This window comes from Ambystoma mexicanum, chromosome 13 (assembly GCF_040938575.1).
Source record: "Ambystoma mexicanum isolate Mex_15411 chromosome 13, UKY_AmexF1_1, whole genome shotgun sequence".
In the NCBI taxonomy this organism is placed as follows: domain Eukaryota; kingdom Metazoa; phylum Chordata; class Amphibia; order Caudata; family Ambystomatidae; genus Ambystoma; species Ambystoma mexicanum.
The window spans coordinates 357,825,968-357,853,450 of record NC_090938.1 but is presented as its reverse complement, the minus strand read 5'-3'; the positions used below and the strand labels follow the sequence as shown (position 1 = coordinate 357,853,450).

Below are 27,483 nucleotides of genomic sequence, written 5' to 3'. Positions count from 1 at the left end.
GCGTGGTTTCGAATCCCACCTTCGTTGATTTTAACTTTTGAAATCTTTTTTAAACATCTGCATTGCTCTAAGCACCATTGCCATTGGCTTTCAAAGAACATACAGACAAAAGTGAAAATATGCATGTTAGTTGATTAAGAAGGACACAAACAAGGTTGTCGTGTTACTGGCAGGAATGCAATCTGCTGTGCTTGACTACCCTTTGAGCCAGAATCCGGATAGAAATTTAAAAAAGCAAAGGTAATATCCATATTGTCTCTCTGCTGCCATGTACATGTTTTTTTCAACTTTCACGCATCACATCTCCTCATTAGTCACCCTAAAATTGCGCGGAATACGCACAAATTAGCTGCTCCTCAAAAAATCGGCCAGAAAAAAACAGGTCAAATCACAATCATATACATACATTCTCACACACCCTTCAAATATGTCTACCCAGTAAACATCATGTTGTGTGCTCGTTGTGTTGCTGTTATGCGTGGTAACCTGAGGGGCTCTGTAGCTCAGTGGCAGAGCACTGGTCTTGTAAACCAGGGGTCGTGAGTTCGATCCTCATCAGGGCCTCCAAATGCTAATTTTCTTGAACATTGTTGAATAGGAACTGATATTGCACATTGTACCTGTGCAACCTTTTACCAATGGATTCGGGCCTATAACAAAGCCACAAGCGCAAGGTGTCTGAATAGTCTGTGGGGAAGGTCGGCTTTCTGGACCTAATTTCTTCAAGAAAAAGACCTTGATAATCTTGTGATGACAGATGCAGATGATCACGGTGAAGCCCTTACTCTATTGAACAGTACAGCGGTTCTGGGTTGCACGCCTTTCTCTATTTTCAGGGACGTTGATGTGGCAAAATTTAATTGGAAAAGGGTTATTGCCATCACTCACTATTTAAATTCAATGACATCACAGGAAGCAGCAGCATCTGAACTTTGATCTTGGCTGGAAACGTTGAATGATGCCAAACACTGGGAAACTGGAGCTTGCGTTATGCTGGTTTTACTACTAATGGTGTGCCATACGGAAGCTCAAGCACCTTCCTCTGGATTAGTGTTGTGAACCCTCCAGAAGCTCTTGTTATATTTTTCTGAACTTCAACTTGATGTGTTTATCTATCAATGGCCGGGTAAGGAAGAACGAGTCAACGATCTTGTTTCTACTATGACAAACATGATCTATTTTTCACTGACTTTGCACCACCATTGTTTTATCTCTTCTTTAAGCATGGGACTCGAGCACCGTTCCCAAACAGTCGAGGTGGCCGAGTGGTTAAGGCGATGGACTGCTAATCCATTGTGCTCTGCACGTGTGGGTTCGAATCCCACCTTCGTCGTATTTTTTCTTTATAGTCTGCATTTAAACATAGACCAAAGTCTTTCAACCTCCCTGTGAAAGACAGGAATGAGTACAGATATGGAAATAGAGATGTAAAAATAAGTTCATTGGTGCAGGCGGAGAATGAAATTAGTCAAAGACTTTCCTCGTAGGTTTCCATTCTTTACTATTATAGGAGCCAAAATCAGCGCAGTTAGTAAATTCCCAAGCTTACATCCCAAATTCTTTTTTCTTTTAGTTGTCTGCCTTTTACATGTTCCTTTTGCCATCATTCTGACCTGCTATCTAAACTCATGAACCTGTTCAGCATCCTACTCAATACATACATACCCGTAAAAGTACATACTCAAACGCATACCGACAATGTATCACCAACATAAGCACACACGCTTTCGCAAATCAGATGTATGATGACGTACTGAACACATGCAGAGATATACAGCCATTTTTACACAACCAGAAATTCATATACCTGGAGATCTACCTAGGTAAAACCCATGGTTTCTTTGCACTTTCTGTTGTTGGCTGTGAGCAAGCAGCAGGTGGCCTTGTAGCTCAGTGGCAGAGCACTGGTCTCGTAAACCAGGGGTCATGAGTTCAAACCTCATCAGGGCCTCGGGCGGATTATTTTCAAAAAGCACGGGGAAGAGAAGCCAGAGTTGCACCATCTACAGAGAACCTTTTATGACGGGATGCATCCTCATAATTGAAGTCTTCCACAGAAGGAGTGAAATAGAGTTCGAGAGGAAGGCCTAATGTTTTCAGGCAAAGACTGACAAAAACCTTGCAATGTCGCATGTAGCTGCTTTGGTGAAAAGACTGTTCAAGTTCACAATGCAACGGAGGGGTGTTCCCCATCTCCATACAATCATCTCTTTGATAATGTAAACGTGCCAGGCGTGTTGAAAGACAAAGACAGACACAACCGCACATACCAGTTGAAGAAAGACAGCCAGCAAACACATTTGTATAGAGGTAAGCAAGCCTCAATTAGAGATGTGAGTCCCTCCGTTTCTGCGGGAGTCCACAAGTTTAATAAAAAATGAACACATATCTTTCATGTTCTAATGATTACCAATCTTTCTGATTAGCTCTGCATAGCTCCAATGGCTATGTGTGTGTGTGTGTGTGTATGTGCCCGTGTGTGTAGGGGAAGGGGTCGGTAGATGTGTTCACGCAGAGCAAGTTGCATACATCGCCAACAGCCATTCTCTCCTGCTCCTGTGCATCCAGTTCGGAAGCGAACCCACCCAATTGTTCTATATGTCTGCTACCCTGACCGCATTCACACATCATTGGCTATTAGTATGCAGCTTGTGGGCGCTGTCAATGGGATATAAGCACCATTCCCCATGTCTGCAATAGCTAGACCAGATTCTGAGGTATGATGAGCAGGGGTCCAGGCACTTCGCCTGACAAACGCCGGGCTTAGCCCTGCCAGGCCTAGCCCTGAGGGGCCTAACTGGGCATGGCCCTGTGTAAGGTAGGGTGAGCAGGGGACCACTTGCAACTAACCTTCGGCACCAATCAGGCATGGAGAGGTCTGTGCAAATGCCCAGCCCTTTAGCAATCTCGATCTGCAAAACCTTCAACTCCTAATTCTCATGGCTCCCAGAAGCCCTAGCCCATATGCAAATGAGGCGAGTTCCTATCAGCATCCTTGTTCTGCTTGATTTTATCAAAGTGACTGCCTGATTAGTGAAAGGGTATTTATTCTCAGAGGTTTGCTTCAAAGGCGATAATGCAGTAAATAGACAACATAATTCTTTGTAAGTTGATATTGTCTCCTGGATCCTACTCCAGTAACCCTTTTTCTACCTTTACAAATGTCTTCCGTAAGTGGTGCTCAGCAGAAAATGGAGTATAATAACAGTTGACATTTTTTATTTTCTGTTCTATTTTCAAAAACCCTCCGTAGCTGTATTTAAAGCGCAAACACCCCATAAATAACTTGCAATGAGTATTCCATGTCTAAAAGGCAGAGGAGCTGCCATACAACATTAACTGACAATCAAGGAAACCTTGAGGTGAACCAAAAAATGTCCAGAACATTTATTGGTTCAATAATTCAGTTTTGAGGTGAATTAGTAAAAAGTTCCAAAGTTGCTCCAGGTGAGGCTTGAACTCACAACCTCGGCATTGCTCACTGCATGTACTGCTGTATAAGTACAGCGCGCTAACCGATTGCGCCACTGGAGCTGCTGTGTTTTGGTTTTCGACATGAAACTACACCCACAAACACACACACAAGTGTACAAAAGCACCCACAAGCTCTGGCATTGTCTTTTTAGCTGACACCAAATTATGGGTGCCTTGTAGTGCCCATATTGTGCCACTGGAGCTTACCTTTTAGCCTGATATACACTTTGCCACTGATGTTCAGCCAATGGTGCAGTCAAATGTCCCTTCTACATTTTTGTCATGCTGCAGGCAGTGCCACTGGAGCCAGCATGATGCTCTTCCTCATATTCAACACGTGTCAATTGAAACACCTCCCAATGTCATCTTGGCGATGCCTATAAACACCCCAGGACTTTGATGAATTTTTCTCAACAGCAAGTGAGGCAGTTTTCCTGCAAACGGCTGGATGTACCTCAACAAGGAACGCATTGTGGTTCTATTTTGAAGATGTTTGTGTTATTACCTGTAAAGACTTGAATGCCTAACATAATCCCTGTAGACGAGGTGGCCGAGTGGTTAAGGCGATGGACTGCTAATCTGCTGTACACGCGTGGTTTCGAATCCCACCTTCGTCGATTTTAACTTTTGAAATCTTTTTTAAACATCTGCATTGCTCTAAGCACCATTGCCATTGGCTTTCAAAGAACATACAGACAAAAGTGAAAATATGCATGTTAGTTGATTAAGAAGGACACACACAAGGTTGTCGTGTTACTGGCAGGAATGCAATCTGCTGTGCTTGACTACCCTTTGAGCCAGAATCCGGATAGAAATTTAAAAAAGCAAAGGTAATATCCATATTGTCTCTCTGCTGCCATGTACATGTTTTTTTCAACTTTCACGCATCACATCTCCTCATTAGTCACCCTAAAATTGCGCGGAATACGCACAAATTAGCTGCTCCTCAAAAAATCGGCCAGAAAAAAACAGGTCAAATCACAATCATATACATACATTCTCACACACCCTTCAAATATGTCTACCCAGTAAACATCATGTTGTGTGCTCGTTGTGTTGCTGTTATGCGTCATAACCTGAGGGGCTCTGTAGCTCAGTGGCAGAGCACTGGTCTTGTGAACCAGGGGTCGTGAGTTCGATCCTCATCAGGGCCTCCAAATGGTAATTTTCTTGAACATTGTTGAATAGGAACTGATATTGCACATTGTACCTGTGCAACCTTTTACCAATGGATTCGGGCCTATAACAAAGCCACAAGCGCAAGGTGTCTGAATAGTCTGTGGGGAAGGTCGGCTTTCTGGACCTAATTTCTTCAAGAAAAAGACCTTGATAATCTTGTGATGACAGATGCAGATGATCACGGTGAAGCCCTTACTCTATTGAACAGTACAGCGGTTCTGGGTTGCACGCCTTTCTCTATTTTCAGGGACGTTGATGTGGCAAAATTTAATTGGAAAAGGGTTATTGCCATCACTCACTATTTAAATTCAATGACATCACAGGAAGCAGCAGCATCTGAACTTTGATCTTGGCTGGAAACGTTGAATGATGCCAAACACTGGGAAACTGGAGCTTGCGTTATGCTGGTTTTACTACTAATGGTGTGCCATACGGAAGCTCAAGCACCTTCCTCTGGATTAGTGTTGTGAACCCTCCAGGAGCTCTTGTTATATTTTTCTGAACTTCAACTTGATGTGTTTATCTATCAATGGCCGGGTAAGGAAGAACGAGTCAACGATCTTGTTTCTACTATGACAAACATGATCTATTTTTCACTGACTTTGCACCACCATTGTTTTATCTCTTCTTTAAGCATGGGACTCGAGCACCGTTCCCAAACAGACGAGGTGGCCGAGTGGTTAAGGCGATGGACTGCTAATCCATTGTGCTCTGCATGCGTGGGTTCGAATCCCACCTTCGTCGTATTCTTTCTTTATAGTCTGCATTTAAACATAGACCAAAGTCTTTCAACCTCCCTGTGAAAGACAGGAATGAGTACAGATATGGAAATAGAGATGTAAAAATAAGTTCATTGGTGCAGGCGGAGAATGAAATTAGTCAAAGACTTTCCTCGTAGGTTTCCATTCTTTACTATTATAGGAGCCAAAATCAGCGCAGTTAGTAAATTCCCAAGCTTACATCCCAAATTCTTTTTTCTTTTAGTTGTCTGCCTTTTACATGTTCCTTTTGCCATCATTCTGACCTGCTATCTAAACTCATGAACCTGTTCAGCATCCTACTCAATACATACATACCCGTAAAAGTACATACTCAAACGCATACCGACAATGTATCACCAACATAAGCACACACGCTTTCGCAAATCAGATGTATGATGACGTACTGAACACATGCAGAGATATACAGCCATTTTTACACAACCAGAAATTCATATACCTGGAGATCTACCTAGGTAAAACCCATGGTTTCTTTGCACTTTCTGTTGTTGGCTGTGAGCAAGCAGCAGGTGGCCTTGTAGCTCAGTGGCAGAGCACTGGTCTCGTAAACCAGGGGTCATGAGTTCAGGGCCTCGGGCGGATTATTTTCAAAAAGCACAGGGAAGAGAAGCCAGAGTTGCACCATCTACAGAGAACCTTTTATGACGGGATGCATCCTCATAATTGAAGTCTTCCACAGAAGGAGTGAAATAGAGTTCGAGAGGAAGGCCTAATGTTTTCAGGCAAAGACTGACAAAAACCTTGCAATGTCGCATGTAGCTGCTTTGGTGAAAAGACTGTTCAAGTTCACAATGCAACGAAGGGGTGTTCCCCATCTCCATACAATCATCTCTTTGATAATGTAAACGTGCCAGGCGTGTTGAAAGACAAAGACAGACACAACCGCACATACCAGTTGAAGAAATACAGCCAGCAAACACATTTGTATAGAGGTAAGCAAGCCTCAATTAGAGATGTGAGTCCCTCCGTTTCTGCGGGAGTCCACAAGTTTAATAAAAAATGAACACATATCTTTCATGTTCTAATGATTACCAATCTTTCTGATTAGCTCTGCATAGCTCCAATGGCTATGTGTGTGTGTGTGTGTGTGTATGTGCCCGTGTGTGTAGGGGAAGGGGTCGGTAGATGTGTTCACGCAGAGCAAGTTGCATACATCGCCAACAGCCATTCTCTCCTGCTCCTGTGCATCCAGTTCGGAAGCGAACCCACCCAATTGTTCTATATGTCTGCTACCCTGACCGCATTCACACATCATTGGCTATTAGTATGCAGCTTGTGGGCGCTGTCAATGGGATATAAGCACCATTCCCCATGTCTGCAATAGCTAGACCAGATTCTGAGGTATGATGAGCAGGGGTCCAGGCACTTCGCCTGACAAACGCCGGGCTTAGCCCTGCCGGGCCTAGCCCTGAGGGGCCTAACTGGGCATGGCCCTGTGTAAGGTAGGGTGAGCAGGGGACCACTTGCAACTAACCTTCGGCACCAATCAGGCATGGAGAGGTCTGTGCAAATGCCCAGCCCTTTAGCAATCTCGATCTGCAAAACCTTCAACTCCTAATTCTCATGGCTCCCAGAAGCCCTAGCCCATATGCAAATGAGGCGAGTTCCTATCAGCATCCTTGTTCTGCTTGATTTTATCAAAGTGACTGCCTGATTAGTGAAAGGGTATTTATTCTCAGAGGTTTGCTTCAAAGGCGATAATGCAGTAAATAGACAACATTATTCTTTGTAAGTTGATATTGTCTCCTGGATCCTACTCCAGTAACCCTTTTTCTACCTTTACAAATGTCTTCCGTAAGTGGTGCTCAGCAGAAAATGGAGTATAATAACAGTTGACATTTTTTATTTTCTGTTCTATTTTCAAAAACCCTCCGTAGCTGTATTTAAAGCGCAAACACCCCATAAATAACTTGCAATGAGTATTCCATGTCTAAAAGGCAGAGGAGCTGTCATACAACATTAAGTGACAATCAAGGAAACCTTGAGGTGAACCAAAAAATGTCCAGAACATTTATTGGTTCAATAATTCAGTTTTGAGGTGAATTAGTAAAAAGTTCCAAAGTTGCTCCAGGTGAGGCTTGAACTCACAACCTCGGTATTGCTCACTGCATGTACTGCTGAATAAGTACCGCGCGCTAACCGATTGCGCCACTGGAGCTGCTGTGTTTTGGTTTTCGACATGAAACTACACCCACAAACACACACACAAGTGTACAAAAGCACCCACAAGCTCTGGCATTGTCTTTTTAGCTGACACCAAATTATGGGTGCCTTGTAGTGCCCATATTGTGCCACTGGAGCTTAACTTTTAGCCTGATATACACTTTGCCACTGATGTTCAGCCAATGGTGCAGTCAAATGTCCCTTCTACATTTTTGTCATGCTGCAGGCAGTGCCACTGGAGCCAGCATGATGCTCTTCCTCATATTCAACACGTGTCAATTGAAACACCTCCCAATGTCATCTTGGCGATGCCTATAAACACCCCAGGACTTTGATGAATTTTTCTCAACAGCAAGTGAGGCGGTTTTCCTGCAAACGGCTGGATGTACCTCAACAAGGAACGCATTGTGGTTCTATTTTGAAGATGTTTGTGTTATTACCTGTAAAGACTTGAATGCCTAAGATAATCCCTGTAGACGAGGTGGCCGAGTGGTTAAGGCGATGGACTGCTAATCTGCTGTACACGCGTGGTTTTGAATCCCACCTTCGTCGATTTTAACTTTTGAAATCTTTTTTAAACATCTGCATTGCTCTAAGCACCATTGCCATTGGCTTTCAAAGAACATACAGACAAAAGTGAAAATATGCATGTTAGTTGATTAAGAAGGACACAAACAAGGTTGTCGTGTTACTGGCAGGAATGCAATCTGCTGTGCTTGACTACCCTTTGAGCCAGAATCCGGATAGAAATTTAAAAAAGCAAAGGTAATATCCATATTGTCTCTCTGCTGCCATGTACATGTTTTTTTCAACTTTCACGCATCACATCTCCTCATTAGTCACCCTAAAATTGCGCGGAATACGCACAAATTAGCTGCTCCTCAAAAAATCGGCCAGAAAAAAACAGGTCAAATCACAATCATATACATACATTCTCACACACCCTTCAAATATGTCTACCCAGTAAACATCATGTTGTGTGCTCGTTGTGTTGCTGTTATGCATGTTAACCTGACGGGCTCTGTAGCTCAGTGGCAGAGCACTGGTCTTGTAAACCAGGGGTCGTGAGTTCTATCCTCATCAGGGCCTCCAAATGGTAATTTTCTTGAACATTGTTGAATAGGAACTGATATTGCACATTGTACCTGTGCAACCTTTTACCAATGGATTCGGGCCTATAACAAAGCCACAAGCGCAAGGTGTCTGAATAGTCTGTGGGGAAGGTCGGCTTTCTGGACCTAATTTCTTCAAGAAAAAGACCTTGATAATCTTGTGATGAAAGATGCAGATGATCACGGTGAAGCCCTTACTCTATTGAACAGTACAACGGTTCTGGGTTGCACGCCTTTCTCTATTTTCAGGGACGTTGATGTGGCAAAATTTAATTGGAAAAGGGTTATTGCCATCACTCACTATTTAAATTCAATGACATCACAGGAAGCAGCAGCATCTGAACTTTGATCTTGGCTGGAAACGTTGAATGATGCCAAACACTGGGAAACTGGAGCTTGCGTTATGCTGGTTTTACTACTAATGGTGTGCCATACGGAAGCTCAAGCACCTTCCTCTGGATTAGTGTTGTGAACCCTCCAGGAGCTCTTGTTATATTTTTCTGAACTTCAACTTGATGTGTTTATCTATCAATGGCCGGGTAAGGAAGAACGAGTCAACGATCTTGTTTCTACTATGACAAACATGATCTATTTTTCACTGACTTTGCACCACCATTGTTTTATCTCTTCTTTAAGCATGGGACTCGAGCACCGTTCGCAAACAGACGAGGTGGCCGAGTGGTTAAGGCGATGGACTGCTAATCCATTGTGCTCTGCACGCGTGGGTTCGAATCCCACCTTCGTCGTATTTTTTCTTTATAGTCTGCATTTAAACATAGACCAAAGTCTTTCAACCTCCCTGTGAAAGACAGGAATGAGTACAGATATGGAAATAGAGATGTAAAAATAAGTTCATTGGTGCAGGCGGAGAATGAAATTAGTCAAAGACTTTCCTCGTAGGTTTCCATTCTTTACTATTATAGGAGCCAAAATCAGCGCAGTTAGTAAATTCCCAAGCTTACATCCCAAATTCTTTTTTCTTTTAGTTGTCTGCCTTTTACATGTTCCTTTTGCCATCATTCTGACCTGCTATCTAAACTCATGAACCTGTTCAGCATCCTACTCAATACATACATACCCGTAAAAGTACATACTCAAACGCATACCGACAATGTATCACCAACATAAGCACACACGCTTTCGCAAATCAGATGTATGATGACGTACTGAACACATGCAGAGATATACAGCCATTTTTACACAACCAGAAATTCATATACCTGGAGATCTACCTAGGTAAAACCCATGGTTTCTTTGCACTTTCTGTTGTTGGCTGTGAGCAAGCAGCAGGTGGCCTTGTAGCTCAGTGGCAGAGCACTGGTCTCGTAAACCAGGGGTCATGAGTTCAAACCTCATCAGGGCCTCGGGCGGATTATTTTCAAAAAGCACGGGGAAGAGAAGCCAGAGTTGCACCATCTACAGAGAACCTTTTATGACGGGATGCATCCTCATAATTGAAGTCTTCCACAGAAGGAGTGAAATAGAGTTCGAGAGGAAGGCCTAATGTTTTCAGGCAAAGACTGACAAAAACCTTGCAATGTCGCATGTAGCTGCTTTGGTGAAAAGACTGTTCAAGTTCACAATGCAACGGAGGGGTGTTCCCCATCTCCATACAATCATCTCTTTGATAATGTAAACGTGCCAGGCGTGTTGAAAGACAAAGACAGACACAACCGCACATACCAGTTGAAGAAAGACAGCCAGCAAACACATTTGTATAGAGGTAAGCAAGCCTCAATTAGAGATGTGAGTCCCTCCGTTTCTGCGGGAGTCCACAAGTTTAATAAAAAATGAACACATATCTTTCATGTTCTAATGATTACCAATCTTTCTGATTAGCTCTGCATAGCTCCAATGGCTATGTGTGTGTGTGTGTGTGTATGTGCCCGTGTGTGTAGGGGAAGGGGTCGGTAGATGTGTTCACGCAGAGCAAGTTGCATACATCGCCAACAGCCATTCTCTCCTGCTCCTGTGCATCCAGTTCGGAAGCGAACCCACCCAATTGTTCTATATGTCTGCTACCCTGACCGCATTCACACATCATTGGCTATTAGTATGCAGCTTGTGGGCGCTGTCAATGGGATATAAGCACCATTCCCCATGTCTGCAATAGCTAGACCAGATTCTGAGGTATGATGAGCAGGGGTCCAGGCACTTCGCCTGACAAACGCCGGGCTTAGCCCTGCCGGGCCTAGCCCTGAGGGGCCTAACTGGGCATGGCCCTGTGTAAGGTAGGGTGAGCAGGGGACCACTTGCAACTAACCTTCGGCACCAATCAGGCATGGAGAGGTCTGTGCAAATGCCCAGCCCTTTAGCAATCTCGATCTGCAAAACCTTCAACTCCTAATTCTCATGGCTCCCAGAAGCCCTAGCCCATATGCAAATGAGGCGAGTTCCTATCAGCATCCTTGTTCTGCTTGATTTTATCAAAGTGACTGCCTGATTAGTGAAAGGGTATTTATTCTCAGAGGTTTGCTTCAAAGGCGATAATGCAGTAAATAGACAACATAATTCTTTGTAAGTTGATATTGTCTCCTGGATCCTACTCCAGTAACCCTTTTTCTACCTTTACAAATGTCTTCCGTAAGTGGTGCTCAGCAGAAAATGGAGTATAATAACAGTTGACATTTTTTATTTTCTGTTCTATTTTCAAAAACCCTCCGTAGCTGTATTTAAAGCGCAAACACCCCATAAATAACTTGCAATGAGTATTCCATGTCTAAAAGGCAGAGGAGCTGCCATACAACATTAACTGACAATCAAGGAAACCTTGAGGTGAACCAAAAAATGTCCAGAACATTTATTGGTTCAATAATTCAGTTTTGAGGTGAATTAGTAAAAAGTTCCAAAGTTGCTCCAGGTGAGGCTTGAACTCACAACCTCGGCATTGCTCACTGCATGTACTGCTGTATAAGTACAGCGCGCTAACCGATTGCGCCACTGGAGCTGCTGTGTTTTGGTTTTCGACATGAAACTACACCCACAAACACACACACAAGTGTACAAAAGCACCCACAAGCTCTGGCATTGTCTTTTTAGCTGACACCAAATTATGGGTGCCTTGTAGTGCCCATATTGTGCCACTGGAGCTTACCTTTTAGCCTGATATACACTTTGCCACTGATGTTCAGCCAATGGTGCAGTCAAATGTCCCTTCTACATTTTTGTCATGCTGCAGGCAGTGCCACTGGAGCCAGCATGATGCTCTTCCTCATATTCAACACGTGTCAATTGAAACACCTCCCAATGTCATCTTGGCGATGCCTATAAACACCCCAGGACTTTGATGAATTTTTCTCAACAGCAAGTGAGGCAGTTTTCCTGCAAACGGCTGGATGTACCTCAACAAGGAACGCATTGTGGTTCTATTTTTAAGATGTTTGTGTTATTACCTGTAAAGACTTGAATGCCTAACATAATCCCTGTAGACGAGGTGGCCGAGTGGTTAAGGCGATGGACTGCTAATCTGCTGCACACGCGTGGTTTCGAATCCCACCTTCGTTGATTTTAACTTTTGAAATCTTTTTTAAACATCTGCATTGCTCTAAGCACCATTGCCATTGGCTTTCAAAGAACATACAGACAAAAGTGAAAATATGCATGTTAGTTGATTAAGAAGGACACAAACAAGGTTGTCGTGTTACTGGCAGGAATGCAATCTGCTGTGCTTGACTACCCTTTGAGCCAGAATCCGGATAGAAATTTAAAAAAGCAAAGGTAATATCCATATTGTCTCTCTGCTGCCATGTACATGTTTTTTTCAACTTTCACGCATCACATCTCCTCATTAGTCACCCTAAAATTGCGCGGAATACGCACAAATTAGCTGCTCCTCAAAAAATCGGCCAGAAAAAAACAGGTCAAATCACAATCATATACATACATTCTCACACACCCTTCAAATATGTCTACCCAGTAAACATCATGTTGTGTGCTCGTTGTGTTGCTGTTATGCGTGGTAACCTGAGGGGCTCTGTAGCTCAGTGGCAGAGCACTGGTCTTGTAAACCAGGGGTCGTGAGTTCGATCCTCATCAGGGCCTCCAAATGCTTATTTTCTTGAACATTGTTGAATAGGAACTGATATTGCACATTGTACCTGTGCAACCTTTTACCAATGGATTCGGGCCTATAACAAAGCCACAAGCGCAAGGTGTCTGAATAGTCTGTGGGGAAGGTCGGCTTTCTGGACCTAATTTCTTCAAGAAAAAGACCTTGATAATCTTGTGATGACAGATGCAGATGATCACGGTGAAGCCCTTACTCTATTGAACAGTACAGCGGTTCTGGGTTGCACGCCTTTCTCTATTTTCAGGGACGTTGATGTGGCAAAATTTAATTGGAAAAGGGTTATTGCCATCACTCACTATTTAAATTCAATGACATCACAGGAAGCAGCAGCATCTGAACTTTGATCTTGGCTGGAAACGTTGAATGATGCCAAACACTGGGAAACTGGAGCTTGCGTTATGCTGGTTTTACTACTAATGGTGTGCCATACGGAAGCTCAAGCACCTTCCTCTGGATTAGTGTTGTGAACCCTCCAGGAGCTCTTGTTATATTTTTCTGAACTTCAACTTGATGTGTTTATCTATCAATGGCCGGGTAAGGAAGAACGAGTCAACGATCTTGTTTCTACTATGACAAACATGATCTATTTTTCACTGACTTTGCACCACCATTGTTTTATCTCTTCTTTAAGCATGGGACTCGAGCACCGTTCCCAAACAGACGAGGTGGCCGAGTGGTTAAGGCGATGGACTGCTAATCCATTGTGCTCTGCATGCGTGGGTTCGAATCCCACCTTCGTCGTATTCTTTCTTTATAGTCTGCATTTAAACATAGACCAAAGTCTTTCAACCTCCCTGTGAAAGACAGGAATGAGTACAGATATGGAAATAGAGATGTAAAAATAAGTTCATTGGTGCAGGCGGAGAATGAAATTAGTCAAAGACTTTCCTCGTAGGTTTCCATTCTTTACTATTATAGGAGCCAAAATCAGCGCAGTTAGTAAATTCCCAAGCTTACATCCCAAATTCTTTTTTCTTTTAGTTGTCTGCCTTTTACATGTTCCTTTTGCCATCATTCTGACCTGCTATCTAAACTCATGAACCTGTTCAGCATCCTACTCAATACATACATACCCGTAAAAGTACATACTCAAACGCATACCGACAATGTATCACCAACATAAGCACACACGCTTTCGCAAATCAGATGTATGATGACGTACTGAACACATGCAGAGATATACAGCCATTTTTACACAACCAGAAATTCATATACCTGGAGATCTACCTAGGTAAAACCCATGGTTTCTTTGCACTTTCTGTTGTTGGCTGTGAGCAAGCAGCAGGTGGCCTTGTAGCTCAGTGGCAGAGCACTGGTCTCGTAAACCAGGGGTCATGAGTTCAAACCTCATCAGGGCCTCGGGCGGATTATTTTCAAAAAGCACGGGGAAGAGAAGCCAGAGTTGCACCATCTACAGAGAACCTTTTATGACGGGATGCATCCTCATAATTGAAGTCTTCCACAGAAGGAGTGAAATAGAGTTCGAGAGGAAGGCCTAATGTTTTCAGGCAAAGACTGACAAAAACCTTGCAATGTCGCATGTAGCTGCTTTGGTGAAAAGACTGTTCAAGTTCACAATGCAACGGAGGGGTGTTCCCCATCTCCATACAATCATCTCTTTGATAATGTAAACGTGCCAGGCGTGTTGAAAGACAAAGACAGACACAACCGCACATACCAGTTGAAGAAAGACAGCCAGCAAACACATTTGTATAGAGGTAAGCAAGCCTCAATTAGAGATGTGAGTCCCTCCGTTTCTGCGGGAGTCCACAAGTTTAATAAAAAATGAACACATATCTTTCATGTTCTAATGATTACCAATCTTTCTGATTAGCTCTGCATAGCTCCAATGGCTATGTGTGTGTGTGTGTGTGTATGTGCCCGTGTGTGTAGGGGAAGGGGTCGGTAGATGTGTTCACGCAGAGCAAGTTGCATACATCGCCAACAGCCATTCTCTCCTGCTCCTGTGCATCCAGTTCGGAAGCGAACCCACCCAATTGTTCTATATGTCTGCTACCCTGACCGCATTCACACATCATTGGCTATTAGTATGCAGCTTGTGGGCGCTGTCAATGGGATATAAGCACCATTCCCCATGTCTGCAATAGCTAGACCAGATTCTGAGGTATGATGAGCAGGGGTCCAGGCACTTCGCCTGACAAACGCCGGGCTTAGCCCTGCCGGGCCTAGCCCTGAGGGGCCTAACTGGGCATGGCCCTGTGTAAGGTAGGGTGAGCAGGGGACCACTTGCAACTAACCTTCGGCACCAATCAGGCATGGAGAGGTCTGTGCAAATGCCCAGCCCTTTAGCAATCTCGATCTGCAAAACCTTCAACTCCTAATTCTCATGGCTCCCAGAAGCCCTAGCCCATATGCAAATGAGGCGAGTTCCTATCAGCATCCTTGTTCTGCTTGATTTTATCAAAGTGACTGCCTGATTAGTGAAAGGGTATTTATTCTCAGAGGTTTGCTTCAAAGGCGATAATGCAGTAAATAGACAACATAATTCTTTGTAAGTTGATATTGTCTCCTGGATCCTACTCCAGTAACCCTTTTTCTACCTTTACAAATGTCTTCCGTAAGTGGTGCTCAGCAGAAAATGGAGTATAATAACAGTTGACATTTTTTATTTTCTGTTCTATTTTCAAAAACCCTCCGTAGCTGTATTTAAAGCGCAAACACCCCATAAATAACTTGCAATGAGTATTCCATGTCTAAAAGGCAGAGGAGCTGCCATACAACATTAACTGACAATCAAGGAAACCTTGAGGTGAACCAAAAAATGTCCAGAACATTTATTGGTTCAATAATTCAGTTTTGAGGTGAATTAGTAAAAAGTTCCAAAGTTGCTCCAGGTGAGGCTTGAACTCACAACCTCGGCATTGCTCACTGCATGTACTGCTGTATAAGTACAGCGCGCTAACCGATTGCGCCACTGGAGCTGCTGTGTTTTGGTTTTCGACATGAAACTACACCCACAAACACACACACAAGTGTACAAAAGCACCCACAAGCTCTGGCATTGTCTTTTTAGCTGACACCAAATTATGGGTGCCTTGTAGTGCCCATATTGTGCCACTGGAGCTTACCTTTTAGCCTGATATACACTTTGCCACTGATGTTCAGCCAATGGTGCAGTCAAATGTCCCTTCTACATTTTTGTCATGCTGCAGGCAGTGCCACTGGAGCCAGCATGATGCTCTTCCTCATATTCAACACGTGTCAATTGAAACACCTCCCAATGTCATCTTGGCGATGCCTATAAACACCCCAGGACTTTGATGAATTTTTCTCAACAGCAAGTGAGGCAGTTTTCCTGCAAACGGCTGGATGTACCTCAACAAGGAACGCATTGTGGTTCTATTTTGAAGATGTTTGTGTTATTACCTGTAAAGACTTGAATGCCTAACATAATCCCTGTAGACGAGGTGGCCGAGTGGTTAAGGCGATGGACTGCTAATCTGCTGTACACGCGTGGTTTCGAATCCCACCTTTGTCGATTTTAACTTTTGAAATCTTTTTTAAACATCTGCATTGCTCTAAGCACCATTGCCATTGGCTTTCAAAGAACATACAGACAAAAGTGAAAATATGCATGTTAGTTGATTAAGAAGGACACAAACAAGGTTGTCGTGTTACTGGCAGGAATGCAATCTGCTGTGCTTGACTACCCTTTGAGCCAGAATCCAGATAGAAATTTAAAAAAGCAAAGGTAATATCCATATTGTCTCTCTGCTGCCATGTACATGTTTTTTTCAACTTTCACGCATCACATCTCCTCATTAGTCACCCTAAAATTGCACGGAATACGCACAAATTAGCTGCTCCTCAAAAAATCGGCCAGAAAAAAACAGGTCAAATCACAATCATATACATACATTCTCACACACCCTTCAAATATGTCTACCCAGTAAACATCATGTTGTGTGCTCGTTGTGTTGCTGTTATGCGTCGTAACCTGAGGGGCTCTGTAGCTCAGTGGCAGAGCACTGGTCTTGTAAACCAGGGGTCGTGAGTTCGATCCTCATCAGGGCCTCCAAATGGTAATTTTGTTGAATAGGAACTGATATTGCACATTGTACCTGTGCAACCTTTTACCAATGGATTCGGGCCTATAACAAAGCCACAAGCGCAAGGTGTCTGAATAGTCTGTGGGGAAGGTCGGCTTTCTGGACCTAATTTCTTCAAGAAAAAGACCTTGATAATCTTGTGATGACAGATGCAGATGATCACGGTGAAGCCCTTACTCTATTGAACAGTACAGCGGTTCTGGGTTGCACGCCTTTCTCTATTTTCAGGGACGTTGATGTGGCAAAATTTAATTGGAAAAGGGTTATTGCCATCACTCACTATTTAAATTCAATGACATCACAGGAAGCAGCAGCATCTGAACTTTGATCTTGGCTGGAAACGTTGAATGATGCCAAACACTGGGAAACTGGAGCTTGCGTTATGCTGGTTTTACTACTAATGGTGTGCCATACGGAAGCTCAAGCACCTTCCTCTGGATTAGTGTTGTGAACCCTCCAGGAGCTCTTGTTATATTTTTCTGAACTTCAACTTGATGTGTTTATCTATCAATGGCCGGGTAAGGAAGAACGAGTCAACGATCTTGTTTCTACTATGACAAACATGATCTATTTTTCACTGACTCTGCACCACCATTGTTTTATCTCTTCTTTAAGCATGGGACTCGAGCACCGTTCCCAAACAGACGAGGTGGCCGAGTGGTTAAGGCGATGGACTGCTAATCCATTGTGCTCTGCATGCGTGGGTTCGAATCCCACCTTCGTCGTATTCTTTCTTTATAGTCTGCATTTAAACATAGACCAAAGTCTTTCAACCTCCCTGTGAAAGACAGGAATGAGTACAGATATGGAAATAGAGATGTAAAAATAAGTTCATTGGTGCAGGCGGAGAATGAAATTAGTCAAAGACTTTCCTCGTAGGTTTCCATTCTTTACTATTATAGGAGCCAAAATCAGCGCAGTTAGTAAATTCCCAAGCTTACATCCCAAATTCTTTTTTCTTTTAGTTGTCTGCCTTTTACATGTTCCTTTTGCCATCATTCTGACCTGCTATCTAAACTCATGAACCTGTTCAGCATCCTACTCAATACATACATACCCGTAAAAGTACATACTCAAACGCATACCGACAATGTATCACCAACATAAGCACACACGCTTTCGCAAATCAGATGTATGATGACGTACTGAACACATGCAGAGATATACAGCCATTTTTACACAACCAGAAATTCATATACCTGGAGATCTACCTAGGTAAAACCCATGGTTTCTTTGCACTTTCTGTTGTTGGCTGTGAGCAAGCAGCAGGTGGCCTTGTAGCTCAGTGGCAGAGCACTGGTCTCGTAAACCAGGGGTCATGAGTTCAGGGCCTCGGGCGGATTATTTTCAAAAAGCACAGGGAAGAGAAGCCAGAGTTGCACCATCTACAGAGAACCTTTTATGACGGGATGCATCCTCATAATTGAAGTCTTCCACAGAAGGAGTGAAATAGAGTTCGAGAGGAAGGCCTAATGTTTTCAGGCAAAGACTGACAAAAACCTTGCAATGTCGCATGTAGCTGCTTTGGTGAAAAGACTGTTCAAGTTCACAATGCAACGAAGGGGTGTTCCCCATCTCCATACAATCATCTCTTTGATAATGTAAACGTGCCAGGCGTGTTGAAAGACAAAGACAGACACAACCGCACATACCAGTTGAAGAAAGACAGCCAGCAAACACATTTGTATAGAGGTAAGCAAGCCTCAATTAGAGATGTGAGTCCCTCCGTTTCTGCGGGAGTCCACAAGTTTAATAAAAAATGAACACATATCTTTCATGTTCTAATGATTACCAATCTTTCTGATTAGCTCTGCATAGCTCCAATGGCTATGTGTGTGTGTGTGTGTGTGTATGTGCCCGTGTGTGTAGGGGAAGGGGTCGGTAGATGTGTTCACGCAGAGCAAGTTGCATACATCGCCAACAGCCATTCTCTCCTGCTCCTGTGCATCCAGTTCGGAAGCGAACCCACCCAATTGTTCTATATGTCTGCTACCCTGACCGCATTCACACATCATTGGCTATTAGTATGCAGCTTGTGGGCGCTGTCAATGGGATATAAGCACCATTCCCCATGTCTGCAATAGCTAGACCAGATTCTGAGGTATGATGAGCAGGGGTCCAGGCACTTCGCCTGACAAACGCCGGGCTTAGCCCTGCCGGGCCTAGCCCTGAGGGGCCTAACTGGGCATGGCCCTGTGTAAGGTAGGGTGAGCAGGGGACCACTTGCAACTAACCTTCGGCACCAATCAGGCATGGAGAGGTCTGTGCAAATGCCCAGCCCTTTAGCAATCTCGATCTGCAAAACCTTCAACTCCTAATTCTCATGGCTCCCAGAAGCCCTAGCCCATATGCAAATGAGGCGAGTTCCTATCAGCATCCTTGTTCTGCTTGATTTTATCAAAGTGACTGCCTGATTAGTGAAAGGGTATTTATTCTCAGAGGTTTGCTTCAAAGGCGATAATGCAGTAAATAGACAACATTATTCTTTGTAAGTTGATATTGTCTCCTGGATCCTACTCCAGTAACCCTTTTTCTACCTTTACAAATGTCTTCCGTAAGTGGTGCTCAGCAGAAAATGGAGTATAATAACAGTTGACATTTTTTATTTTCTGTTCTATTTTCAAAAACCCTCCGTAGCTGTATTTAAAGCGCAAACACCCCATAAATAACTTGCAATGAGTATTCCATGTCTAAAAGGCAGAGGAGCTGTCATACAACATTAAGTGACAATCAAGGAAACCTTGAGGTGAACCAAAAAATGTCCAGAACATTTATTGGTTCAATAATTCAGTTTTGAGGTGAATTAGTAAAAAGTTCCAAAGTTGCTCCAGGTGAGGCTTGAACTCACAACCTCGGTATTGCTCACTGCATGTACTGCTGAATAAGTACCGCGCGCTAACCGATTGCGCCACTGGAGCTGCTGTGTTTTGGTTTTCGACATGAAACTACACCCACAAACACACACACAAGTGTACAAAAGCACCCACAAGCTCTGGCATTGTCTTTTTAGCTGACACCAAATTATGGGTGCCTTGTAGTGCCCATATTGTGCCACTGGAGCTTAACTTTTAGCCTGATATACACTTTGCCACTGATGTTCAGCCAATGGTGCAGTCAAATGTCCCTTCTACATTTTTGTCATGCTGCAGGCAGTGCCACTGGAGCCAGCATGATGCTCTTCCTCATATTCAACACGTGTCAATTGAAACACCTCCCAATGTCATCTTGGCGATGCCTATAAACACCCCAGGACTTTGATGAATTTTTCTCAACAGCAAGTGAGGCGGTTTTCCTGCAAACGGCTGGATGTACCTCAACAAGGAACGCATTGTGGTTCTATTTTGAAGATGTTTGTGTTATTACCTGTAAAGACTTGAATGCCTAAGATAATCCCTGTAGACGAGGTGGCCGAGTGGTTAAGGCGATGGACTGCTAATCTGCTGTACACGCGTGGTTTCGAATCCCACCTTCGTCGATTTTAACTTTTGAAATCTTTTTTAAACATCTGCATTGCTCTAAGCACCATTGCCATTGGCTTTCAAAGAACATACAGACAAAAGTGAAAATATGCATGTTAGTTGATTAAGAAGGACACAAACAAGGTTGTCGTGTTACTGGCAGGAATGCAATCTGCTGTGCTTGACTACCCTTTGAGCCAGAATCCGGATAGAAATTTAAAAAAGCAAAGGTAATATCCATATTGTCTCTCTGCTGCCATGTACATGTTTTTTTCAACTTTCACGCATCACATCTCCTCATTAGTCACCCTAAAATTGCGCGGAATACGCACAAATTAGCTGCTCCTCAAAAAATCGGCCAGAAAAAAACAGGTCAAATCACAATCATATACATACATTCTCACACACCCTTCAAATATGTCTACCCAGTAAACATCATGTTGTGTGCTCGTTGTGTTGCTGTTATGCATGGTAACCTGACGGGCTCTGTAGCTCAGTGGCAGAGCACTGGTCTTGTAAACCAGGGGTCGTGAGTTCTATCCTCATCAGGGCCTCCAAATGGTAATTTTCTTGAACATTGTTGAATAGGAACTGATATTGCACATTGTACCTGTGCAACCTTTTACCAATGGATTCGGGCCTATAACAAAGCCACAAGCGCAAGGTGTCTGAATAGTCTGTGGGGAAGGTCGGCTTTCTGGACCTAATTTCTTCAAGAAAAAGACCTTGATAATCTTGTGATGAAAGATGCAGATGATCACGGTGAAGCCCTTACTCTATTGAACAGTACAACGGTTCTGGGTTGCACACCTTTCTCTATTTTCAGGGACGTTGATGTGGCAAAATTTAATTGGAAAAGGGTTATTGCCATCACTCACTATTTAAATTCAATGACATCACAGGAAGCAGCAGCATCTGAACTTTGATCTTGGCTGGAAACGTTGAATGATGCCAAACACTGGGAAACTGGAGCTTGCGTTATGCTGGTTTTACTACTAATGGTGTGCCATACGGAAGCTCAAGCACCTTCCTCTGGATTAGTGTTGTGAACCCTCCAGGAGCTCTTGTTATATTTTTCTGAACTTCAACTTGATGTGTTTATCTATCAATGGCCGGGTAAGGAAGAACGAGTCAACGATCTTGTTTCTACTATGACAAACATGATCTATTTTTCACTGACTTTGCACCACCATTGTTTTATCTCTTCTTTAAGCATGGGACTCGAGCACCGTTCGCAAACAGACGAGGTGGCCGAGTGGTTAAGGCGATGGACTGCTAATCCATTGTGCTCTGCACGCGTGGGTTCGAATCCCACCTTCGTCGTATTTTTTCTTTATAGTCTGCATTTAAACATAGACCAAAGTCTTTCAACCTCCCTGTGAAAGACAGGAATGAGTACAGATATGGAAATAGAGATGTAAAAATAAGTTCATTGGTGCAGGCGGAGAATGAAATTAGTCAAAGACTTTCCTCGTAGGTTTCCATTCTTTACTATTATAGGAGCCAAAATCAGCGCAGTTAGTAAATTCCCAAGCTTACATCCCAAATTCTTTTTTCTTTTAGTTGTCTGCCTTTTACATGTTCCTTTTGCCATCATTCTGACCTGCTATCTAAACTCATGAACCTGTTCAGCATCCTACTCAATACATACATACCCGTAAAAGTACATACTCAAACGCATACCGACAATGTATCACCAACATAAGCACACACGCTTTCGCAAATCAGATGTATGATGACGTACTGAACACATGCAGAGATATACAGCCATTTTTACACAACCAGAAATTCATATACCTGGAGATCTACCTAGGTAAAACCCATGGTTTCTTTGCACTTTCTGTTGTTGGCTGTGAGCAAGCAGCAGGTGGCCTTGTAGCTCAGTGGCAGAGCACTGGTCTCGTAAACCAGGGGTCATGAGTTCAAACCTCATCAGGGCCTCGGGCGGATTATTTTCAAAAAGCACGGGGAAGAGAAGCCAGAGTTGCACCATCTACAGAGAACCTTTTATGACGGGATGCATCCTCATAATTGAAGTCTTCCACAGAAGGAGTGAAATAGAGTTCGAGAGGAAGGCCTAATGTTTTCAGGCAAAGACTGACAAAAACCTTGCAATGTCGCATGTAGCTGCTTTGGTGAAAAGACTGTTCAAGTTCACAATGCAACGGAGGGGTGTTCCCCATCTCCATACAATCATCTCTTTGATAATGTAAACGTGCCAGGCGTGTTGAAAGACAAAGACAGGCACAACCGCACATACCAGTTGAAGAAAGACAGCCAGCAAACACATTTGTATAGAGGTAAGCAAGCCTCAATTAGAGATGTGAGTCCCTCCGTTTCTGCGGGAGTCCACAAGTTTAATAAAAAATGAACACATATCTTTCATGTTCTAATGATTACCAATCTTTCTGATTAGCTCTGCATAGCTCCAATGGCTATGTGTGTGTGTGTGTGTGTATGTGCCCGTGTGTGTAGGGGAAGGGGTCGGTAGATGTGTTCACGCAGAGCAAGTTGCATACATCGCCAACAGCCATTCTCTCCTGCTCCTGTGCATCCAGTTCGGAAGCGAACCCACCCAATTGTTCTATATGTCTGCTACCCTGACCGCATTCACACATCATTGGCTATTAGTATGCAGCTTGTGGGCGCTGTCAATGGGATATAAGCACCATTCCCCATGTCTGCAATAGCTAGACCAGATTCTGAGGTATGATGAGCAGGGGTCCAGGCACTTCGCCTGACAAACGCCGGGCTTAGCCCTGCCGGGCCTAGCCCTGAGGGGCCTAACTGGGCATGGCCCTGTGTAAGGTAGGGTGAGCAGGGGACCACTTGCAACTAACCTTCGGCACCAATCAGGCATGGAGAGGTCTGTGCAAATGCCCAGCCCTTTAGCAATCTCGATCTGCAAAACCTTCAACTCCTAATTCTCATGGCTCCCAGAAGCCCTAGCCCATATGCAAATGAGGCGAGTTCCTATCAGCATCCTTGTTCTGCTTGATTTTATCAAAGTGACTGCCTGATTAGTGAAAGGGTATTTATTCTCAGAGGTTTGCTTCAAAGGCGATAATGCAGTAAATAGACAACATAATTCTTTGTAAGTTGATATTGTCTCCTGGATCCTACTCCAGTAACCCTTTTTCTACCTTTACAAATGTCTTCCGTAAGTGGTGCTCAGCAGAAAATGGAGTATAATAACAGTTGACATTTTTTATTTTCTGTTCTATTTTCAAAAACCCTCCGTAGCTGTATTTAAAGCGCAAACACCCCATAAATAACTTGCAATGAGTATTCCATGTCTAAAAGGCAGAGGAGCTGCCATACAACATTAACTGACAATCAAGGAAACCTTGAGGTGAACCAAAAAATGTCCAGAACATTTATTGGTTCAATAATTCAGTTTTGAGGTGAATTAGTAAAAAGTTCCAAAGTTGCTCCAGGTGAGGCTTGAACTCACAACCTCGGCATTGCTCACTGCATGTACTGCTGTATAAGTACAGTGCGCTAACCGATTGCGCCACTGGAGCTGCTGTGTTTTGGTTTTCGACATGAAACTACACCCACAAACACACACACAAGTGTACAAAAGCACCCACAAGCTCTGGCATTGTCTTTTTAGCTGACACCAAATTATGGGTGCCTTGTAGTGCCCATATTGTGCCACTGGAGCTTACCTTTTAGCCTGATATACACTTTGCCACTGATGTTCAGCCAATGGTGCAGTCAAATGTCCCTTCTACATTTTTGTCATGCTGCAGGCAGTGCCACTGGAGCCAGCATGATGCTCTTCCTCATATTCAACACGTGTCAATTGAAACACCTCCCAATGTCATCTTGGCGATGCCTATAAACACCCCAGGACTTTGATGAATTTTTCTCAACAGCAAGTGAGGCAGTTTTCCTGCAAACGGCTGGATGTACCTCAACAAGGAACGCATTGTGGTTCTATTTTGAAGATGTTTGTGTTATTACCTGTAAAGACTTGAATGCCTAACATAATCCCTGTAGACGAGGTGGCCGAGTGGTTAAGGCGATGGACTGCTAATCTGCTGCACACGCGTGGTTTCGAATCCCACCTTCGTTGATTTTAACTTTTGAAATCTTTTTTAAACATCTGCATTGCTCTAAGCACCATTGCCATTGGCTTTCAAAGAACATACAGACAAAAGTGAAAATATGCATGTTAGTTGATTAAGAAGGACACAAACAAGGTTGTCGTGTTACTGGCAGGAATGCAATCTGCTGTGCTTGACTACCCTTTGAGCCAGAATCCGGATAGAAATTTAAAAAAGCAAAGGTAATATCCATATTGTCTCTCTGCTGCCATGTACATGTTTTTTTCAACTTTCACGCATCACATCTCCTCATTAGTCACCCTAAAATTGCGCGGAATACGCACAAATTAGCTGCTCCTCAAAAAATCGGCCAGAAAAAAACAGGTCAAATCACAATCATATACATACATTCTCACACACCCTTCAAATATGTCTACCCAGTAAACATCATGTTGTGTGCTCGTTGTGTTGCTGTTATGCGTGGTAACCTGAGGGGCTCTGTAGCTCAGTGGCAGAGCACTGGTCTTGTAAACCAGGGGTCGTGAGTTCGATCCTCATCAGGGCCTCCAAATGCTAATTTTCTTGAACATTGTTGAATAGGAACTGATATTGCACATTGTACCTGTGCAACCTTTTACCAATGGATTCGGGCCTATAACAAAGCCACAAGCGCAAGGTGTCTGAATAGTCTGTGGGGAAGGTCGGCTTTCTGGACCTAATTTCTTCAAGAAAAAGACCTTGATAATCTTGTGATGACAGATGCAGATGATCACGGTGAAGCCCTTACTCTATTGAACAGTACAGCGGTTCTGGGTTGCACGCCTTTCTCTATTTTCAGGGACGTTGATGTGGCAAAATTTAATTGGAAAAGGGTTATTGCCATCACTCACTATTTAAATTCAATGACATCACAGGAAGCAGCAGCATCTGAACTTTGATCTTGGCTGGAAACGTTGAATGATGCCAAACACTGGGAAACTGGAGCTTGCGTTATGCTGGTTTTACTACTAATGGTGTGCCATACGGAAGCTCAAGCACCTTCCTCTGGATTAGTGTTGTGAACCCTCCAGAAGCTCTTGTTATATTTTTCTGAACTTCAACTTGATGTGTTTATCTATCAATGGCCGGGTAAGGAAGAACGAGTCAACGATCTTGTTTCTACTATGACAAACATGATCTATTTTTCACTGACTTTGCACCACCATTGTTTTATCTCTTCTTTAAGCATGGGACTCGAGCACCGTTCCCAAACAGTCGAGGTGGCCGAGTGGTTAAGGCGATGGACTGCTAATCCATTGTGCTCTGCACGTGTGGGTTCGAATCCCACCTTCGTCGTATTTTTTCTTTATAGTCTGCATTTAAACATAGACCAAAGTCTTTCAACCTCCCTGTGAAAGACAGGAATGAGTACAGATATGGAAATAGAGATGTAAAAATAAGTTCATTGGTGCAGGCGGAGAATGAAATTAGTCAAAGACTTTCCTCGTAGGTTTCCATTCTTTACTATTATAGGAGCCAAAATCAGCGCAGTTAGTAAATTCCCAAGCTTACATCCCAAATTCTTTTTTCTTTTAGTTGTCTGCCTTTTACATGTTCCTTTTGCCATCATTCTGACCTGCTATCTAAACTCATGAACCTGTTCAGCATCCTACTCAATACATACATACCCGTAAAAGTACATACTCAAACGCATACCGACAATGTATCACCAACATAAGCACACACGCTTTCGCAAATCAGATGTATGATGACGTACTGAACACATGCAGAGATATACAGCCATTTTTACACAACCAGAAATTCATATACCTGGAGATCTACCTAGGTAAAACCCATGGTTTCTTTGCACTTTCTGTTGTTGGCTGTGAGCAAGCAGCAGGTGGCCTTGTAGCTCAGTGGCAGAGCACTGGTCTCGTAAACCAGGGGTCATGAGTTCAAACCTCATCAGGGCCTCGGGCGGATTATTTTCAAAAAGCACGGGGAAGAGAAGCCAGAGTTGCACCATCTACAGAGAACCTTTTATGACGGGATGCATCCTCATAATTGAAGTCTTCCACAGAAGGAGTGAAATAGAGTTCGAGAGGAAGGCCTAATGTTTTCAGGCAAAGACTGACAAAAACCTTGCAATGTCGCATGTAGCTGCTTTGGTGAAAAGACTGTTCAAGTTCACAATGCAACGGAGGGGTGTTCCCCATCTCCATACAATCATCTCTTTGATAATGTAAACGTGCCAGGCGTGTTGAAAGACAAAGACAGACACAACCGCACATACCAGTTGAAGAAAGACAGCCAGCAAACACATTTGTATAGAGGTAAGCAAGCCTCAATTAGAGATGTGAGTCCCTCCGTTTCTGCGGGAGTCCACAAGTTTAATAAAAAATGAACACATATCTTTCATGTTCTAATGATTACCAATCTTTCTGATTAGCTCTGCATAGCTCCAATGGCTATGTGTGTGTGTGTGTGTGTATGTGCCCGTGTGTGTAGGGGAAGGGGTCGGTAGATGTGTTCACGCAGAGCAAGTTGCATACATCGCCAACAGCCATTCTCTCCTGCTCCTGTGCATCCAGTTCGGAAGCGAACCCACCCAATTGTTCTATATGTCTGCTACCCTGACCGCATTCACACATCATTGGCTATTAGTATGCAGCTTGTGGGCGCTGTCAATGGGATATAAGCACCATTCCCCATGTCTGCAATAGCTAGACCAGATTCTGAGGTATGATGAGCAGGGGTCCAGGCACTTCGCCTGACAAACGCCGGGCTTAGCCCTGCCAGGCCTAGCCCTGAGGGGCCTAACTGGGCATGGCCCTGTGTAAGGTAGGGTGAGCAGGGGACCACTTGCAACTAACCTTCGGCACCAATCAGGCATGGAGAGGTCTGTGCAAATGCCCAGCCCTTTAGCAATCTCGATCTGCAAAACCTTCAACTCCTAATTCTCATGGCTCCCAGAAGCCCTAGCCCATATGCAAATGAGGCGAGTTCCTATCAGCATCCTTGTTCTGCTTGATTTTATCAAAGTGACTGCCTGATTAGTGAAAGGGTATTTATTCTCAGAGGTTTGCTTCAAAGGCGATAATGCAGTAAATAGACAACATAATTCTTTGTAAGTTGATATTGTCTCCTG

The 27,483-nt window shown here is 43.6% G+C and overlaps 27 non-coding genes across 27 annotated transcripts; 21 read left to right on the top strand and 6 right to left on the bottom strand.

The window, feature by feature from the left end:
* The first annotated feature begins 492 nt into the window (after positions 1 to 492).
* On the top strand, positions 493 to 564 carry TRNAT-UGU (transfer RNA threonine (anticodon UGU)). The gene has a single exon. It is a non-coding gene; the product is annotated as a tRNA-Thr (tRNA).
* A 687-nt stretch (positions 565 to 1,251) lies between these two features.
* TRNAS-GCU (transfer RNA serine (anticodon GCU)) lies at positions 1,252 to 1,333 on the top strand. Its single transcript has one exon. It is a non-coding gene; the product is annotated as a tRNA-Ser (tRNA).
* A 546-nt stretch (positions 1,334 to 1,879) lies between these two features.
* On the top strand, positions 1,880 to 1,951 carry TRNAT-CGU (transfer RNA threonine (anticodon CGU)). Its single transcript has one exon. It is a non-coding gene; the product is annotated as a tRNA-Thr (tRNA).
* A 1,488-nt stretch (positions 1,952 to 3,439) lies between these two features.
* On the bottom strand, positions 3,440 to 3,534 carry TRNAI-UAU (transfer RNA isoleucine (anticodon UAU)). The gene is made up of 2 exons: positions 3,497 to 3,534; positions 3,440 to 3,475 (listed from the first exon to the last, which is right to left on the bottom strand). It is a non-coding gene; the product is annotated as a tRNA-Ile (tRNA).
* Positions 3,535 to 4,014: 480 nt separating this feature from the next.
* TRNAS-GCU (transfer RNA serine (anticodon GCU)) lies at positions 4,015 to 4,091 on the top strand. The gene has a single exon. It is a non-coding gene; the product is annotated as a tRNA-Ser (tRNA).
* A 465-nt stretch (positions 4,092 to 4,556) lies between these two features.
* TRNAT-UGU (transfer RNA threonine (anticodon UGU)) lies at positions 4,557 to 4,628 on the top strand. Its single transcript has one exon. It is a non-coding gene; the product is annotated as a tRNA-Thr (tRNA).
* Positions 4,629 to 5,315: 687 nt separating this feature from the next.
* Positions 5,316 to 5,397, top strand: TRNAS-GCU (transfer RNA serine (anticodon GCU)). Its single transcript has one exon. It is a non-coding gene; the product is annotated as a tRNA-Ser (tRNA).
* Positions 5,398 to 7,495: 2,098 nt separating this feature from the next.
* On the bottom strand, positions 7,496 to 7,590 carry TRNAI-UAU (transfer RNA isoleucine (anticodon UAU)). The gene is made up of 2 exons: positions 7,553 to 7,590; positions 7,496 to 7,531 (listed from the first exon to the last, which is right to left on the bottom strand). It is a non-coding gene; the product is annotated as a tRNA-Ile (tRNA).
* Positions 7,591 to 8,612: 1,022 nt separating this feature from the next.
* On the top strand, positions 8,613 to 8,684 carry TRNAT-UGU (transfer RNA threonine (anticodon UGU)). Its single transcript has one exon. It is a non-coding gene; the product is annotated as a tRNA-Thr (tRNA).
* Positions 8,685 to 9,371: 687 nt separating this feature from the next.
* Positions 9,372 to 9,453, top strand: TRNAS-GCU (transfer RNA serine (anticodon GCU)). The gene has a single exon. It is a non-coding gene; the product is annotated as a tRNA-Ser (tRNA).
* Positions 9,454 to 9,999: 546 nt separating this feature from the next.
* TRNAT-CGU (transfer RNA threonine (anticodon CGU)) lies at positions 10,000 to 10,071 on the top strand. The gene has a single exon. It is a non-coding gene; the product is annotated as a tRNA-Thr (tRNA).
* Positions 10,072 to 11,559: 1,488 nt separating this feature from the next.
* TRNAI-UAU (transfer RNA isoleucine (anticodon UAU)) lies at positions 11,560 to 11,654 on the bottom strand. Its single transcript has 2 exons — positions 11,617 to 11,654; positions 11,560 to 11,595 (listed from the first exon to the last, which is right to left on the bottom strand). It is a non-coding gene; the product is annotated as a tRNA-Ile (tRNA).
* A 1,022-nt stretch (positions 11,655 to 12,676) lies between these two features.
* TRNAT-UGU (transfer RNA threonine (anticodon UGU)) lies at positions 12,677 to 12,748 on the top strand. Its single transcript has one exon. It is a non-coding gene; the product is annotated as a tRNA-Thr (tRNA).
* Positions 12,749 to 13,435: 687 nt separating this feature from the next.
* Positions 13,436 to 13,517, top strand: TRNAS-GCU (transfer RNA serine (anticodon GCU)). Its single transcript has one exon. It is a non-coding gene; the product is annotated as a tRNA-Ser (tRNA).
* Positions 13,518 to 14,063: 546 nt separating this feature from the next.
* On the top strand, positions 14,064 to 14,135 carry TRNAT-CGU (transfer RNA threonine (anticodon CGU)). Its single transcript has one exon. It is a non-coding gene; the product is annotated as a tRNA-Thr (tRNA).
* Positions 14,136 to 15,623: 1,488 nt separating this feature from the next.
* TRNAI-UAU (transfer RNA isoleucine (anticodon UAU)) lies at positions 15,624 to 15,718 on the bottom strand. Its single transcript has 2 exons — positions 15,681 to 15,718; positions 15,624 to 15,659 (listed from the first exon to the last, which is right to left on the bottom strand). It is a non-coding gene; the product is annotated as a tRNA-Ile (tRNA).
* Positions 15,719 to 16,740: 1,022 nt separating this feature from the next.
* On the top strand, positions 16,741 to 16,812 carry TRNAT-UGU (transfer RNA threonine (anticodon UGU)). The gene has a single exon. It is a non-coding gene; the product is annotated as a tRNA-Thr (tRNA).
* A 677-nt stretch (positions 16,813 to 17,489) lies between these two features.
* Positions 17,490 to 17,571, top strand: TRNAS-GCU (transfer RNA serine (anticodon GCU)). The gene has a single exon. It is a non-coding gene; the product is annotated as a tRNA-Ser (tRNA).
* A 2,098-nt stretch (positions 17,572 to 19,669) lies between these two features.
* Positions 19,670 to 19,764, bottom strand: TRNAI-UAU (transfer RNA isoleucine (anticodon UAU)). The gene is made up of 2 exons: positions 19,727 to 19,764; positions 19,670 to 19,705 (listed from the first exon to the last, which is right to left on the bottom strand). It is a non-coding gene; the product is annotated as a tRNA-Ile (tRNA).
* Positions 19,765 to 20,244: 480 nt separating this feature from the next.
* On the top strand, positions 20,245 to 20,321 carry TRNAS-GCU (transfer RNA serine (anticodon GCU)). Its single transcript has one exon. It is a non-coding gene; the product is annotated as a tRNA-Ser (tRNA).
* A 465-nt stretch (positions 20,322 to 20,786) lies between these two features.
* Positions 20,787 to 20,858, top strand: TRNAT-UGU (transfer RNA threonine (anticodon UGU)). The gene has a single exon. It is a non-coding gene; the product is annotated as a tRNA-Thr (tRNA).
* A 687-nt stretch (positions 20,859 to 21,545) lies between these two features.
* TRNAS-GCU (transfer RNA serine (anticodon GCU)) lies at positions 21,546 to 21,627 on the top strand. The gene has a single exon. It is a non-coding gene; the product is annotated as a tRNA-Ser (tRNA).
* A 546-nt stretch (positions 21,628 to 22,173) lies between these two features.
* TRNAT-CGU (transfer RNA threonine (anticodon CGU)) lies at positions 22,174 to 22,245 on the top strand. Its single transcript has one exon. It is a non-coding gene; the product is annotated as a tRNA-Thr (tRNA).
* Positions 22,246 to 23,733: 1,488 nt separating this feature from the next.
* TRNAI-UAU (transfer RNA isoleucine (anticodon UAU)) lies at positions 23,734 to 23,828 on the bottom strand. The gene is made up of 2 exons: positions 23,791 to 23,828; positions 23,734 to 23,769 (listed from the first exon to the last, which is right to left on the bottom strand). It is a non-coding gene; the product is annotated as a tRNA-Ile (tRNA).
* A 1,022-nt stretch (positions 23,829 to 24,850) lies between these two features.
* Positions 24,851 to 24,922, top strand: TRNAT-UGU (transfer RNA threonine (anticodon UGU)). The gene has a single exon. It is a non-coding gene; the product is annotated as a tRNA-Thr (tRNA).
* A 687-nt stretch (positions 24,923 to 25,609) lies between these two features.
* TRNAS-GCU (transfer RNA serine (anticodon GCU)) lies at positions 25,610 to 25,691 on the top strand. Its single transcript has one exon. It is a non-coding gene; the product is annotated as a tRNA-Ser (tRNA).
* Positions 25,692 to 26,237: 546 nt separating this feature from the next.
* On the top strand, positions 26,238 to 26,309 carry TRNAT-CGU (transfer RNA threonine (anticodon CGU)). Its single transcript has one exon. It is a non-coding gene; the product is annotated as a tRNA-Thr (tRNA).
* Positions 26,310 to 27,483: the final 1,174 nt, after the last annotated feature.